Source organism: Octopus bimaculoides, chromosome 8 (assembly GCF_001194135.2).
Source record: "Octopus bimaculoides isolate UCB-OBI-ISO-001 chromosome 8, ASM119413v2, whole genome shotgun sequence".
Taxonomy (NCBI): Eukaryota; Metazoa; Mollusca; class Cephalopoda; order Octopoda; family Octopodidae; genus Octopus; species Octopus bimaculoides.
The window spans coordinates 14052086-14057168 of NC_068988.1; positions in this window are offsets into that span (position 1 = coordinate 14052086).

Here is a 5083-nt window from a genome sequence, read left to right on the forward strand (position 1 = left end):
TATATATATATATATATATGTTATGTGTGTGTGTGTTCCAATGCATATGCATGTACATGTATATATACGTATATACGAAAACAAATAGTGTTAAGCCAAATATATTGTCAGATATATCATTTCTCTGCTTTATCGTAAAAGCTGATCTAGACTTAATCAGTTTTATATCTGACATGGATAGTTAACTCTTCGAATATCAGTTGTCGTTATGGTAACTCTGCTAATTATTGGCTTTTCACCACGACCAATAAATAAAGAAAGAAAGAAAGAGAGAAAGAAAGAAAGAAAAAAGAATGAAAGAAAGAGAAGAAGGAAGGAAGGAAGGAGGAAAAAAGAAAAAAACAGTAAATATTGAAAATGTATTCGTTGAAAAGTCAACTGAAATAATTAGCAGATGTCATTGAGAACAATTTTGGGTGACTAAAATTCGCGTGCTATTAGAATTTTTGAATGATTCTATCTTTACTAAATATTGCTTAAAAAATGTAATATCAAATATTGTAAAGTTAAAGATTATCATTGATCTTTATTAATTTTGGTCGGATTCTATCTTCTAATAAATAATAAACTGATTCAGACGAAATTATCTGTTATATAATAGATTTATCTGTTAAATAATAGACTTATCTTCCTCGCAATCAGTTCGGTACAAAATAGCAAAGGTCACACATTATTCCTTATTTATATATTTCTTAAGCTTTCTTTTACTCTCTTTCTTTTCTTTTACTTGTTTCAATCATTTGACTGCAGTCATACGGGAGCACCACCTTAAAGGGCTTTTTAGTCAAAGAAATCGACCCCAGAATTTATTCTTTGCAGGCTTAGAACTTAATCTATCGATCTGTTTTGCTAAACTGCTAAGTTACGGGGACATAACCTCACCAGCATCAATTGTCAAGCGATAGCGCGGGGACAAACGCACATACACACACACACACACACACACACACACACACACACACACACACACACACACACACATATATATATATATATAATAATTTCACCAGGTAGCCAGTGCGGAAATAAAAACCTTAAAGGTAAATTTTATAAAATATTTCATAACTATATACATAATTATAACAAGGGGTCGGCTTTATGCCTCACCACGCACCGTAAGAAATAAACTATAGAGTCCTTTTTACTACTTTAAAATCTCCGAGAATAACACATTTTATTGTAGGCAAGCAAAAGAAAAATAATGAATCAAGAAGGCTGGTTAACTATGGACGCGTTTCGAACTTAGAGTAAAAAGTAATTTTACTTACTGTTTCTCTTCAGCATAGTATTCCTTATAAGTTCACGAGTATTTCAAAATATGCACGCGATCAGCATCATCGTATGTCCAGTATCTATCCACACTCGTAAAAATATACTGCCGAGTATAATTCATATCTTTTTTTATACCTACGCGTGAGTTTTATATATATATATATATATATATATATATATATATATATATATATATATATATACATGTATGTATTTCTATATACGCACATTTACGACGGCTTTCTACACAATTTCCGTCTATAAAATTCCCTCACAAAGTATTGGTCTCTCAGTGGATATAGTAGAAAATATTTCCCCAAGGTGCTGCGCAATAGGACCGAACTCGAAACTACATAGTTACAAATCAAGCTTCTTAACCACACAGCCATGCCTGTGCTTATATGCTTGTATGTTACCTGACTTCTTTAATATGATCTGTGTTATAAGGCAGGTTTCGATGTATAGACTTTCCGAAAATTGTTCGGGGTGATGCCATCATCCTTTAGGTATTGATGATTTCAGTTGACAAATGTCATTGGACCGTTAACATCGAAATTCTAGTTTTCTTACGGAATTACAAACTATATTCGTAGAACAGGCGTGACAAATTTCATACACCATTGACTTCTTCATGGAATCATCGATTACTTTCCAAGTTTCACATTGTAAATTTATAAAATAGAATTAAGAAGTATAATTGATAAAAAACATTCTTCATTTAAAATAAAAAAATCCGTTCGTTGTTTTTGTCATTACTGCTTTTTAATAAGAAATATTTAAACAAGTTTAATTAAAATACTTAACGAAATTGATAAAGAACAATAATGATTCAGTCATATTGATATAGTCGGAATATTTAATGTGAAATATTTGACTGGTTAACACTTTATTGCACATCGATATTTAGCTGAAAATTAGTGAGTTTTAATCATAAATTACCATATCAAACTCTTCCAGATTCAGTTCTCTAATAATTCAGCACCTTTAATGTTCAAATTTGTTACAGATGTTTATTGACCACTTGGATAGCCACATACTCCCCAACGGTCAGTATTGACCAGTTTAATGACCATTTTCTTAAATTATACAAATATTGAAAAATATCGTGTATAAATTAAATATGCATACAGAAGATTTGTGCGAATATACGATAGATTTTCATTAAAAATAGTTGTGAAATACAATGTCCCTCGGTTTATACAGTACAAGGATTGTACAATTTCACTTAGCACGGTTTTGGTTTAGTCAGTGTTTTTCCTACGAACGCAGAAACAGCACTTCGTTTTTCGTTGCGGTTTTGCATTTTCTTTTGATATTACTTTAATTTCAGTCAGGCTAGTAGCGATATGAATAATATGGACTATGGAACAAGAGACTCAGGGTACAACTCCTACTGAACTTTATATTATACTGATTTCTAATATTGCCTTTAAGGTGGTGAGCTGACAGAATCGAAAGCACGCCAGAGAAAAATGCTCAGCGGTATTTCACCTGTCTTTACGTTCTGAGTTCAAATTCCTCCAAGATTGATTTTCCTTTCATTCTTTCGGGTCGATAAAATAAGCACCAGTTGAGCACTGCGGTCAATGTAATCGACTTACTACCTCCCCGAAGTTGCTGGCCTTGTGCCAAAACTTGAAAATAATATTATTTTAATTTCACTTCTTTGTGCGAAACGGTGTCTTGCCTATTTATTCGTAATATGTTCCGGCAGATAAGAGCACAAATATGCTAATCCCTGTAGTCTTCGTCACAAGAGAACAGCGATGAGAATATTTTGCGTTCGAATCTTCTGGAATGGTTTAAGAATGGATATGTAAAGTCAGCGTTTCGAATTTCCCTGTTCATCATGCAAAGAACGATTTATTGTGTATTTGTATTTTGCGAAATGTATTTTCTGAACTGGGGAAGAAAGTTGATTTCTCTAAAAAAATGTAACTTAACATAATAAATCTACTTTACAATTAAAAGGGTTCAACAGACACTGCGAAACAGTTTAATACATATGAAGCAACTGTTGAAACAATTAACAGAAACCAACGGGAAGAAAAGCAGAATCAGTATAACCATTGTATCTTCACTATTATTAAAGCATATACCATGCATACGTCATGCATACGTCATGCATACGTCATGCATATATCATGCATATATTATGCATACGTAGTAACATTATGGAAGCAACGGATAAAGCTCTATTATTTTGGATGGAAAATTATATGTACATCAACTCCCTTTTTCCCTGAAATCGACGTTGCCTGAACAGGTACACGGCGTACCACGCATCATGTGTCGAAGTGTTTAACTGGTACTTATTTCATCGACTCCGAAAAGATGAAAGGCAAAGTCGACCTCGGTGGAATTTGAATGACAATACTACTACTACTACTACTACTACTACTAATAATAATAATAATAATAATAATAATAATAATAATACTTTCTTATTGGCCACCAGGGCCAAACACAAAATATAGAGGGCGGTACACAGACACGGGACGTGAGGTTAGACGTGTAAACAGCTAACAAAAACAAGAATTAACAAAGAGATTAAATCAACAATATGCTTTCCTAATAGGGAGGAGTTCCACCGGAAGGTGACCAAAGAGATCTCACGCACTTTAGCCCCCTTAACAGCAACGGCTCCTCAGGAAGGCTTCCTCTCTTCTCTTTTCCATCCGGCCTACAGGTGCACAGGGGCCATTCTCATCACATTCACCCACTTTTCAACGAATTTTCTGGGTAACTACCTCTCTCTCCAGCCTCACTTTCCTTTTCCGGTGGAACCTGAAAAAGTCAATGAGGCCGTAACCAAAGAGGAAGGTACCCGTCTTTAACCCTTTCAATCGCGTCCACGACACAACCTCTTTTGCCATAGCCACCAGACAGAGAAACATTGTCTTCCCTTCCCGACCAAAAGAAGAAGGCGGGGCGATCTTCATAATGGACAAGGACGATAGCCGGATCCGTCCTACACGTGACAATAACTGTTCAACAAAGCTCCACAAGTCAGCAATGTGCGGACACTGTACGAGAGCATGCAGAACGGTTTCATTCCTCTGCGTGAATCTCGGACAAGCTCGACTGACTCCACACTCGTGCCTGTAGAGCTTTCTCGAACCGGCAGTGTCCCCCGGTAGCATTGTCAGACCAGGGATTTCTGGAAGTTATCCATAGTTCACGGCGCGAAAGTCCTTCGAAAGAGACCAGCCACTTCATCCCCCTACACTCCCAGGACGTCACCGAGTACATCGTCGATTTTGCCCACCACTAATCCATATGAAACTTCAAGGTGGAACTTCCACCTGCGGAAAAGCGCTTTCAACAAACTGTAACCACACCTGCTCACAGGTAAGTTATCGCTGGAGGTGTCGCAGCCTCAGCGCATGTCTGCGAATTCTCATCCACGCAGCATGCCTTGTCCTTCTTGCTCAAAAGGTCCTTGAATAAGGTTTGTTTAAGGATGTTGAGCAAAACACCCATGTTTCCAGAGGTGAATTATTCAAACCCGAAAGAATTCCTCTCAACACATGGCTATGATGCCCCAACCACTACTTCTACTCATGATCAGAGATGCACATATCGTCAGCCACCAAGGAACATGCTCAACTGGTTAAGGTCAAACAACTGACAAGCAAATCTGTTGTATTAAGCAGAATATTTGCTGTAGCCCATCTTTTATACCAAGACAAAACAATGTACATGATAACACTTCCAATCAATTAAGATCAGAAGCCATGAGGGCCACTGCTTGGTACTGCATCCGGGCAGTTCTTCTTCTTCTTCTTCTTCTTCTTCTTCTTCTTCTTCT